General features: G+C 45.1%; 1 protein-coding gene across 1 annotated transcript in view; it reads right to left on the bottom strand.

The window, feature by feature from the left end:
- REPS2 (RALBP1 associated Eps domain containing 2) overlaps positions 1-12,800 on the bottom strand; it is a 118,286-nt gene that overhangs the window by 69,200 nt on the left and 36,286 nt on the right. The window lies entirely within an intron of this gene.

Here is a 12,800-nt window from a genome sequence, read left to right as displayed (position 1 = left end):
GACTAGATGACCTTTGGAGGTCCCTTCCAGCCTGGACAACTCTATGATTCTATGATTAATGTTAGCCCTCACAGCAACATTTAAGACAGTTACTGTAACTGGAACACAAACACAAAATGAGAAATACCCCACGGCACCATGTGAGCAGAACACTTTTCTTTGTGAAAAATTAACACGGTCTTCACACTGAAGTTTGATTTCTCTATTTACTTCACTGTTTGCTTCGCTCAGCCACCTCTATGGAGCAAACAGCTCCACGTTCACGCGCTCAGACAAGAGCTAAACAAACAACAGCTATCAGCAGGTTTTAAGCACAGGCACCAATCCCCCCACGCCTGGAGCTCCCAGATGTTCACCAGCCAACCTCAGCCAGGTGCTAAGGTTAGAACAAGAGCCCATCCACCCAGATGTAAAAGGAAGCCCTGATTAGTTCTGGGTTAGCACTGTCTCCTGGCTGGCGAGGTGCATCGCCAGCGTGCAGGACGACAGTGGAGCGGTGCCAGTTCTTCATGGGTAAGTGCTGCTCTCTGGAAAACCCCATCCTTTAATCGCTCCCAAGCTACAACAGCGTGACAGAAACTATTCCCATGTCATGCGTATAAACAAATCCCACAAATGAAGAGTCTGGTTTTTTCTAATTGATTTTTACGTGTGTATATATGCAGATACACACACCCACGATGGCAAAATGTCAGGTGAAACAATTACTGAATAAAGAAATGTTTTAGAATGGTAATTCTTACTAATCAAAGAAAATTATCTTCAAGCAAATGCTTTCTTCTCTAGATGTGGCTTCTGCTTTGACTGAATGAGCTCTGGCTTCCTTCTTTTCCTGCAAGTTTCAGAGATGCATGGCTTAATTCCTTGATCGCAAGATGCATCAAGCAGCTTTCTTTTCTCTTACTGCGTGATGAAAAGGGAGATTGATTCTCTGTACGAGGACAGCTTAAATTAACCAGCGGCATTTGCCATTCCCTTTCTTCTACATTTTTTTTTTTAAGTCATTCTGGCCTTTTTTCTTTTTTTTTTTTACATCCCCCCTTCTCTGTTGCTGGCCTTACTTCCTTCATTTTCCAGTGGGAACGAAGAGCACTTGGCACATGCCTGAGATGGACAGTGCCGAAGCATGATTAGCAATGATTAGCATGTGCAGGGGAGGGAGAAGCAGGTGAGGGGAACTCCTCAGAGGAGAGCTGTACCCCAGCTGGGGTGTGGGAAGGAGCCAAGCACATCACATCCACCTCGGTGGATGACACGATGCAGATCCCAGTGTTGCAGAGGGCTCCCTGCTGCCACAGGCAGCAACACTGTCCACTGTAAGGTCCCACTGCACCCATGGGTCCCCTGACAGCAGCTTACCGGGATCCCATGTCAGAGGCTGACACCAGAAGGAGCAGCTCCTGCCCGTGGTGTGGGCATGCTGCCGGGACAGCCCATCAACATACAACACTGTCCACTGTAAGGTCCCACTGCACCCATGGGTCCCCTGACAGCAGCTTACCGGGATCCCATGTCAGAGGCTGACACCAGAAGGAGCAGCTCCTGCCCGTGGTGTGGGCATGCTGCCGGGACAGCCCATCAACATACCAGCACTGGTTTGGGAGGGCTGGGCAGAGCATCAGTACCACTTCTGAACTCTAAAGCAGGTACTGGTTTCACAGAATCACAGAATGATAAGAGGCTGGAAGGGATCTTTGCAGATCATTTAGTCCAACCCTCCTGCCAAAGCAGGTTCACCTAGAGCAGGTTGCACAGGAACACATCCAGGTGGGGTTTGAATATCTCCAGAGAAGGAGATGCATGTCTGGGCAGCCTGTTTCGGTGCTCTGTCACCCTCAAAGTAAAGAAGTTCCTCCTCATGTGGAGAAAGAATTTCCTGTGTTCCAGTTTGTGCCCATTGCCCCTTGTCCTGTTGCTGAGCTCCCCTGAAAAGAATCTGGCCCCATCCTCTTGACACCCACCCTTTAGATATTTACAAGCATTGATGAGATCCCTTCTTAGTCTGCTCTTCTCCAGGTGAAACAGATCCCAGGTCTCTCAGCAGTCCCTTGATCATCTTTGGTTCCTTCTTCTTGTCCCTGGATGCTCCTAATTCACTCAGTCCTACTGCTCAAATCTCCTGCTCCTGCACAGTCCTTCCCCACCAGCGGCCCCGGCTCTGCCTGGTGCAGCAGCCTGGAGCACAACCCATCGGGTCTGACCCAGGATGGACACAGGGCCTGCACCCTGGCCACAACCCAGCCAGCTCTCCATGGGCACACCAGACCCTGACAGCTCTGGGGACAATGCCACCATAAGCAAGTATGCAGGAAGCCACTGGCTGGGGGCTTGCTGCAAGTCCCAGGTGCACAAATTCAACAACCTGGGGAGAAGCAGATGGAGAAGGACAGTCAAACACTGCAACAGGCCACCTAGAGAGGTGGTGAATGTCCCAAGCCTGTCAGTGCTTACGAGGCATTTGCATGATGGCCTTAACAACATGCTTTAACTTTTGGTTAGCCCTGAAGTGGTCAGGCAGTTGGACTCCATGACCCTTGTAGGTCCCCTCCAACTGAGAAAAGTCTATTCTATTCTAACGAAGCTGAAATTCAATCACACGGCCCTGGTTTGTTAGGGGAGAGGGTTGTTAAACATAGGCCAGTTGGCAAAAGCCGTGCACCCACCTGCACCCAGGTCCTCCTGTGGGGGGTGAGGGTGCTCCCCTCTGATGTGACTCATGGATGGTGCCTGGGATGGCAGCTGCTGCAGTATTCCCTGGATGCTCCTAATTCACTCAGTCCTGCTGCTCAAATCTCCCACTCCTGCACAGTCCTTCCCCACCAGCAGCCTTGGCTCTGCCTGGTGCAGCAGCCTAGAGCACAACCCATCGGGTTTGACCCAGGATGGACACAGGGCCTGCACCCTGGCCACAACCCAGCCAGCTCTCCATGGGCACACCAGACCCTGACAGCTCTGGGGACAATGCCACCATAAGCAAGTATGCAGGAAGCCACTGGCTGGGGGCTTGCTGCAAGTCCCAGGTGCACAAATTCAACAACCTGGGGAGAAGCAGATGGAGAAGGACAGTCAAACACTGCAACAGGCCACCTAGAGAGGTGGTGAATGTCCCAAGCCTGTCAGTGCTTACGAGGCATTTGCATGATGGCCTTAACAACATGCTTTAACTTTTGGTTAGCCCTGAAGTGGTCAGGCAGTTGGACTCCATGACCCTTGTAGGTCCCCTCCAACTGAGAAAAGTCTATTCTATTCTAACAAAGCTGAAATTCAATCACACGGCCCTGGTTTGTTAGGGGAGAGGGTTGTTAAACATAGGCCAGTTGGCAAAAGCCGTGCACCCACCTGCACCCAGGTCCTCCTGTGGGGGGTGCGGGTGCTCCCCTGTGATGTGGCCCATGAATGGTGCCCGGGATGGCAGCTGCTGCGGTGCAAACATGGCACACAAAATCCCTGGGTGCACAAGGGGAGTACCCTCAAGGGATTCTTCTCCCCTTGGGCTCATTCCCCACCATGGCATCTGCACTCGCTGGCACAGAGCAGCAGCATCACCGTGGTCTGCGTGATCAGCTGCTGGCAAGAGGAAACACCGAGCAACCAGGACTTTCACACAGGGATGTGTGATGCTATCACCTTCCTGAACAGATGCTGAGAGTTAATTTTCCATAGCTTTTTTTTCTGCTTTGAAACATTAAGGTCGCTGAGTGCCACAAATGCTCGGCTTGCTCCTGATATGGAAACATGAACATTTTATTCTGATCAAGCAGACGCCAAGTTTTTATCAAGGATACACTGTCTCTCAAAAATACAGTGCTGTTTCTCAAGCACGCTTACAGCCAGCCAACCTGAAACTCCGTGTAGTTTCGCTCTTCAACATGCTTTAACTTTTGGTTAGCCCTGAAGCAGTCAGGCAGTTGGACTCCATGACCCTTGTAGGTCCCCTCCAACTGAGAAAAGTCTATTCTATTCTAACGAAGCTGAAATTCAATCACACGGCCCTGGTTTGTTAGGGGAGAGGGTTGTTAAACATAGGCCAGTTGGCAAAAGCCGTGCACCCACCTGCACCCAGGTCCTCCTGTGGGGGGTGAGGGTGCTCCCCTCTGATGTGACTCATGGATGGTGCCTGGGATGGCAGCTGCTGCAGTACAAACATGGCACACAAAATCCCTGGGTGCACAAGGGGGTACCCTCAAGGGATTTTTCTCCCCTTGGGCTCCTTCCCTGCCATGGCATCCTGCACTCGCTGGCATGGAGCAGCAGCATCACCGTGGTCTGCGTGATCAGCTGCTGGCAAGAGGAAACACCGAGCAACCAGGACTTTCACACAGGGATGTGTGATGCTATCACCTTCCTGAACAGATGCTGAGAGTTAATTTTCCATAGCTTTTTTTTCTGCTTTGAAACATTAAGGTCGCTGAGTGCCACAAATGCTCGGCTTGCTCCTGATATGGAAACATGAACATTTTATTCTGATCAAGCAGACGCCAAGTTTTTATCAAGGATACACTGTCTCTCAAAAATACAGTGCTGTTTCTCAAGCACGCTTACAGCCAGCCAACCTGAAACTCCGTGTAGTTTCGCTCTTCGCTGGTAACAACAGAAAAACATTTTGTAGGCACCAGCTCATCCATATTGGTTTTGCAACTAAATCCCGATCTCTTTGTTAATGGCCCAGGGCAACAGATGCAAGCTGATGGAGTAGCCAAATTTATTACACAATTAATTTTAGGTACCCACATAGATTAATTGCAGGTAGAGGCACTTACTCTTACCAGGTTCCCCGAACTGTTAGAGGGAAGGGATTTGGGTTCCCTTCCAGACAGCTTTTCACGCTACCTGCACCAGGACCCTGCCTTGAGCTGCCAGGGGGAGCAGCCCCTCTCTCCAGCAGCCACAGAGGTAGGTGGCAGATTAGCCTTTATCCAAATTTAATTCCTCAGAACACGCTGCCTGCTTAAATTTGCACAGCGGCTTAATCTGGAGGCTGCATTATTTTTTTTGTTTCCTGGTTTTACCTTTTGCAGGGTCAGTGCACATAGCCTCTTGATGGGCAGATTACATCTAGTGACACGCAATGCTGAAGTTAAGCTAGTTTGTGCAACATACTATTAAAGAGCCTCCAAGATCCACCTGAATTAAAGGCATTGTATAGGAATGCAATACAATACTTTTTTCATACTGAAACTAGACTCTCTCTTTAATAAAACAGAGAGCACTTTGGAAGAAAGATATATAAAAATAACCCCTGAAAGACAGGGGATACATCAGTTCTGCTTTGATTCAACTGATGTTTAAAAACAAATTCTTTCTATCCTTTCCTCTTGTCAGTTTAAGTTGCATACTTTTCAGCAAGCTAACAAGGAAAGAACTGATATTTTCTACTTGTGCACTGCTAAACAGACACACATGTAAATCAAAATAACTTGCACACCTTGATATTTCAAGGGATTTTAATATGGAACTATTGACAGTCAATTCGTTGCCATTTTTTTTAATTCTTCAGCAAAAAACTGTAATCCTCCACTGATAGCCAAATGCTGAAGAAAAGTTTAATGAAGAACATGTTGGAAATAATTTTTCATGGTGGCAGATTACAGATGTTGCTTGCCAAATCTAACCTCAAGATGATAAACAGAATTAGTCAAAAATTGAGCTACTCAATGGTTTGCAAGACAGGAACACAACACCGAGTGGACTGAGTTTAAATTTACTGCAAGGTGTAACTGCTTATAGGAAACAATTTCACGGGTCATTTCTCAATTAAGGAAAAAAGTTCATTTCACATACATGTCCAAAGATTTCTTGGAGAAGGATGGAAAGCTCTAGTGTATAACCTCGGTCAGTCCTGGAACAGCACCTCTCAGTTCAATGTGATTTCAGCAGGCAGCCTTAAAACACACACTCTGTACACGCACCACTTTCCCTACCAAGCAGCCATAACAAGGGGAGAAAGAGAAAGACACCTGCCTATGCTTCTGACAGGCCAGAAGTTTTTCTATGGTTCTAAAAATACATGCCTTTTTTTTAAAAAAAATTTAAAAAAAAAATCTCCACCTAATCAACATTAAAATTTAAAACATAGCTATGAGCTGTTCACAAGAGTGGCCGTTTTAAATTACTGTTCTCCATACAAACTTCTAATAGAAAAGCTTTACATCTTGAAATGCTGGAACACAAAGCAGATTTTTGTATTTATTATCTCCTCACTGCTCTGCTCTATCGGCTGACAGCGAGTGTTATTTTTGTAATTGCTCCTTGAAGACATCCCACATGAAGCAGCTTTTCCCAGCACAATCTGACATTGTTCCAGCTCTCCCCAGTTCTCTCCAAACAAGTTTCCACTGCAGTCTCCAAGAGCACTGACCTCCCCAACACCCTGGGCAGGTCTAATTTAGATTGCAAGGGCTAAACTTCAGGAACTGAACATGAGCCTAGAGCTGAAGTTTGTTTTCCACAAGTAGAAAAAGAGGTAAAATCAGAAACAACTATGCCATAATCCTGTGGACAGGCTGAGATGACCATCCTGCAAGCCTCAAGGGGAAGGTTTTCAGCTGTAAGGCAAAGGGAGGGCTAGGATTTTCTTTTTCATTTAGCTATTCATGCTGCTATGGCATCCTCTGTACCGAGTTGGTGCAGTTCTGCTCTGTAGATGTAGATGGTCTGTATGTAGGTGGTCACTGCCTGCCATCTGTGGGCAAACCCAGCCCAAAGGGGCTGAGATCTCTGCGTGGGCTGTGAGACTCTTTGAGGAAGACACAAACTGAAAGCATATTCAACTCATTTGGAAAGAAAAAGAAAATGAGCATCACTGGCTCTTACGCTAAAGGAAATTTTCTCGCTGCACCTTCCATCTCAGCCCAACCCCAGAAATCCTTTTTTTTTTTTTTCCAACTTGTCCTTGCTCATGCTGTAATGGGGTAGAAAGATTGTCCAGTTCATCAACTGCCTCTGGATTTTAAGGAACATGTTGAAAAGGTCCTACTGCTCCCCGATGCACACCCGGCCCGGCGCTCACCGGAGGATGACCGGCCGGGACACCACAGCTCAGACCTCAGCCCCGCAGCAACCGCGGGCTCCCCTCTGCAGCAACCACCCTCTGATAGCTGTCTGAATGGCAAATATTTGCAGCAGAGGCTTATCAACAGCTTATCTCAAAATTGTGTCATGCATCTGACCCGCTCTACTCTTTTTTTTTTTTTCAAATTTGTGCTTTCAGAGCCTTTGATCTGCTTGTTACAGACGAGTTTTGCTACATTCTTAAACAGGTATTTCTGAATGGATGGTTGTTCAGGTATCTGTAACACTACCTGGAGCCCAGGGCTATGTATCTACTTCTTCATTATTTAAAACGAAGTAAGAAACACCACATCCTGGATCCAGGAGGATTACTGTCTGGGAAGGCAACAGGAGGAGGAGGAATGTGGCGGAGCAGTAACGTACAGAGGAGTAGACTCTGCTATAAATTAGGTTCTCCAGCTCTGCTCCTTCGTATCATTGGTATTTCTATAACTATTTATTTTACTCTGTCATCTTGTTTAAAAAAAAGTCTAAAATAGATAAAACATGTGTCTTTGAAAGACATCACCTGAAACGCTTACTAAAAATCTAGCTATTCTGAGGAAGCATGGTTCCATCAACCAAACAAAAGGAATTAGGTTTAGTTTATGGTACACGAGACAACACATAACACTGTTTAAGCTCCACATGATCATCACTTTACATCAAACAACCTCACAATTTTAAGTTGCAAGGCAAGCTACCCATAAACTGCCAAATTTCAGCAACTTCACAGAATTATAAGTTTGGGTTTGGAAAGGACCTTAAAGACCATAGGGTTCCAACCCGCCTGCCATGGGCGGGGACACCTCCCACTAGAGCAGGTTCCTCAAAGCCCCATCCAGCCTGGCCTTGAACACCTCCAGGGATGGGGCATCCACAAGTTCCCTGGGCAGCCTGTTCCAGGGCCTCACCACCCTCACAGGAAAGAATTTCTTCCTGATATCTAACCTAAATCTCCCCTCTTTCAGTTTAAAACTGTTATCCCTCATCCTATCACTACACTCCCTGATGAAGAGTCCCTCCCCATCTTTCCCATAGGTCCCCTTTTAGGTACTGGAAGGCTGCTATAGGTTCTCCCCAGAGCCTTCTCTTCTCCAGGCTGAACAACCCCAACTCTCAGCCTTACCTCATAGGAGAGGTGCTCCAGCCCTCTGATCATCTCTGTGGGTGTCCTCAGTTAACTTCAGTTAACACAAGGCTAAAAGCAGCAGAGAGCAACCACATCTTTTCAGCAAAAACCTGCCAATAGCACGGCCAGGGCTTCCCCAAACTCCCTCCTCCTGGCATGACCCAGAACCATCCAAATCTCTCTGCGTCAGTACCCCATGTGCCATCGCACCCCGGCACATCTATGGGGAAAGCACTGCACAGGGACAGGGAAACATTCTTCCGTCAGCTCCAAGCAGAATATTTTATACTAAGATGGAGAAGAACTACAAGGCTTACGATTCAGCACACATACACACGTGTGCAGCCATGGGCAGAATCACATGGAACAAACACTAAAACCATTTTCAAACAACCCTCTGTCTCACATGGAAGCCTAAACAGCAGAAGTATTTTATATACTAGGAAGAGTTGTTTCCTGAGCAGGGGTTAAACAAAACAAAGAAACCCAAACGCAAGTGCTTTCCACCACTAAAGAGTCTTGTGAGCAGGCAGGGAGGAGCAGGGCACTCGTACTTGGTCAGCTCAAGGGTTGGTCGAGTCCTCTTGTACCCGACCACAGTCAGCTGCAGATGCCTACTGACACCCAAGAATGTGAATCACGCTGTACTTCTCTTCAAGTAGGAAGGCCTGGCCACGCCAGCATACCACAAGTTGCAAAAAATATTGATCTGGACTGTGCAGCTACCAGGACATGTGAGTCAGCATTGTTAATCAAAAGATTTCTATTATTAAGGAGTGCTGGCTAGAAAAGCTCAGCCAGGGAACAAAGGCTGCTGATGCATGCTAATATTTTTGAGTGTTGAAGTGTACCTGAAAGAGATCCCATCTCCTACGATCAACCTTTTGTCTTAAAAATGCAAACGCCAATGAACCCTTTACCTGCATGTGATGTGGAAAAGGTGGACACTTTCATCTAATACCAATCTTACTGGGAGGTTTAAGAATCACCATTCCTTAGAAGTATCTGGAAGTCTCCACGCCAAGCGAAATATTTTCACAACAGCAGTGCCTACAGAATTAGGTCAGAGGTTGTTATGTACATTTGCTGATACTTCATTCCATCTTTCCTTTGAAAGAAAAACCTAGCATCGTCTTCACTAAACGCACGCCTTTAGGAGTGTATAAAACCCTGCAGGGGTGAAAGAGATGAAGCAAATCCTTTTCAAAACCTCCTTGCCTTTTTTTTCCTTACTATTTGGAAAATGAATGCTCAGAGAACAGCATTCATCTACCTAATATTGTTCTAGCTGTGTTTCATATTCAATAGTTTGTATCAAACTCATATAAAAACTACCCAGGTCAGTAAATAAAGCTTGTGCAATAAATCTGTATAGCGTTATGAGTGAAATTTTAATAAAGCTCATTACACTTGGAACACAAAAATAAAAAGCCTGAAAACAGGTTACTCCAGGTTTAATAACTCAGCATAGGGATACCAGCAAGCAGCATGGATTTTTATAAAAGTGTGAGTCTCCTTATTCACCGAACTGCTTCACGTTTTTTGTAAGGAATCAGTTCCTCAGCATCTGGTTATAGAAACACAGATATTCAGCAGGTCACCCTCTGAAATGCTGCACACACAGCCTTGCCAAAAATCGCTATTAAGATCTGAAATCCCATGGAAATCTGGAGAGTACACAGAATTGGGTTATGGATGTTTTATCTGCTTTTCAAATCTTACTGTGGAAGCAAGGGAGTAAGCATAAGTGAAATGCCAAGTATAGAGCTGTCACACTGCCTCATCCAAACAAGTAGATTGCAGGAAGCTTCCACAGGGCTCATCCAAATTTCTTCTGATGCAAGTCACTGTCAAGAGCATGTCATTCTCTTGGACGCAAGACGTAAGTTTCATAAAGCCCATCCTGCAGATGGTTAATGCTATACATTTTATACATTCCAAATATGCTCCCTTAAAGGCACTAGTCATTCCAAGGATTTCTGTTCATTTTCCTGCTCACCTCTTCTCTTCCAACAATGTACCTAGAGACATTACACAAAGAAGGTCCAGGACATGACAGAAGAGAACCCAGACCCTCCAGCTCTTGCAGAGACGTTATCCTGAACCCCCTTTACCCACAAGCAACTGACACTGCAGGAGCAGCCTGATGGAGGCAGGATATAACTATCCACGCTGGAATTTGGCCAGAGCTGGCACTGGGCCAACCAAAATACGCATCCGTTCCTAAAACTTTCATTTTCTGGAGGCTGAACTGAAAACAGTATCTAAACTTTACTACTAGCGAGAGTGAACGGAGAGTTCCTCTTACGCCCGAGTGAAAAAGCTCTGCTTTGCACAGGAGCTGCACCAGCACCCTGTGGGAATGAAAATACAGGATGATCACAGGAACGTTAAAGAACAACACTATTTTTATTAAGGACAGATTTTGGGGAAAAGTAGAATATTCTTGTGGTTTTTAGTATTAGATCGGCAACCAAGCTGTTAATTATTTCCAGGAATACTTTACACAAGCAGCATTTCTATTAGCATATTTTCATCTTGAGAGTACATTTTCACTGATTTAAAATATGACACTCACTTATAAACTCAGGTTCATTATTTAGAATTACATTTATTATGCACTCCAATGTATTTCAATATGCCTGCTTTTTAAAATCCATTCAACATACTGCATATATATACAAAACTGAAATCTAATGTAACTTGAAGCTCAGCTTTAACAATCAAACCTTTGTAGGAAAGGTTCTTGTAGTATCTCCAAGCCTTTTTTATAAAAGGAAGAATGGTCTCTCCATTGCTGCAGTTCAGATATGAATTAAAACATGGAGGTTTTTTTAAAAAAATAATAATTCGAAAACACTGAAATTTTATAACCGAGAGTGAACCCATTTATAATGCAGGACTCCTCAAGCTTGCATTTGACTGAATCTTGCAGTTTGTTATTCATACCAAGAATCCTTATCCTAACTTCTGTCAAATTTCAGTCTCTTAACAGCACACCACAGACTGAGAAATCAACAATTTTTTTGAACAAAAAAATCCCCACTGGTTTGGGTTGAAGTAATTTTGTTTGTTGAAGTCAAAATTCAGTTTGAGTAGTACTTCTAAAAACCGAATGTGTATTACAGAAAAATCCATTTCATTTCTATACATCATGAAGTGTTGTTAGAAAGGCTTTACCTCACCCTCTGAAGAAGCTAACATCAATGCTTTGTTGTGACTCACTCTTCAATTAATGAGCTGACTTACGAAGCTCAGCAATACAATTCCGTTTTGTTCTCATGTTAAAATACCACCACAAAAAGCTTCAGTATAAGTAACACAGTTTGTGAAAACAACTCCCCGTTACCAATAAAGGACCTTCCCAATCTCACCTAAGTCACAAAAAGTTAACAGCTTGAAACAGCTGAAAACGTGACAAGCTTTGAGACAACATCTCCTGTGGACACATCATAATGTTTTATGACTAGACAATCAAAATATCTTTTCAAATTCAGAGACTGTATCAGCACCGAAAGAAAAGCAATGGAAACAACTGCCAGATAAATGCTGAAGTCAAAGTACAAGGAGGAAAATGGGCAAAAAGACCATTCCGCACTCTCCTTTTGGAATTGATAAAAATTAACTGCTGCCACAACTTTGTTTTAATACTGCCACTGAAACGCTCAAGCCAAGGCTACTCAAAATATGAACATTTTCAGTCAAATCTTTCTTTTCTCATTTGATGGCAATGTTTAAAGACTTCATTCTGCCCAAGCACACTGCATCGCTCAGGGTGAATCCCAGAAAACAAAGCCATTTTAACTTGCGGTCACCACCCAGAGGCCCACAGGACGGCCTGCAGAGGGTAGGGCAGCACGCTTCCACCGCCGCTGCAACAGCTGCCTTAATATTTCCACATTTCTCCGCAACTACGACAAGGGAATACTTCAGGAGTTTCACTCTCAGATGCCGTGCCAGGATAACTTTACGATCTGTTCCCTTTTGTAGGCGTTTTCACAGCTGAAAGCATACCAAGAGCAACCGACAGTAAAAACCTCATGGCGATTACTGTTATCTTTACATATCCAGGCAAAAACATTTCTCTGCTTATTTTGGAAGGCGAACAGCCTTTTCCTCTCAGCGAGTGCACTTCTACTCATTGACGGGACGCAACCCCTCCGGCCACCATTGCAGTCCTGATACACCCAGTCACACATCTCAATCGAATTAAATGTAAATAAATTCTTCATCTTGGACCAGAATCACACAAGGCACCTTCGCCTTCCCTCTGCAAGGGGCCAAAAACACTCGGATGCTGAGCCCCATGGGCCATGGTTTATCTCCCCATACCCCTGTGGGATCGAATAAGTTGCAGATGACAAGAGACCGAACACAGAGGATACCTAAAGCTAAACCAGAAAGGTTACAGGAAAACATCTAACGTTTACATTTTTTCACTTCAGTGACAGCTCAAATCATCATGGTCCAAGGCCTGTGAGGAAATTCAGAATCTTTTGGCTTTGGGGTTTCTGCATAAACATGAATTTCTGCTGTTTGAGTTCTAGTACACAGGATTTTACCCCAAATAATGAGGTAGTCTGGAAAACTAAAAAGCCATCGGCAGAGATGGTTCAGA

This window comes from Calidris pugnax, unplaced genomic scaffold (genome assembly GCF_001431845.1).
Source record: "Calidris pugnax isolate Ruff unplaced genomic scaffold, ASM143184v1 scaffold188, whole genome shotgun sequence".
Lineage (NCBI taxonomy): Eukaryota > Metazoa > Chordata > Aves > Charadriiformes > Scolopacidae > Calidris > Calidris pugnax.
The sequence above is the reverse complement of the archived record's forward strand: the minus strand, read 5'-3'. Positions and strand labels throughout refer to the sequence as shown.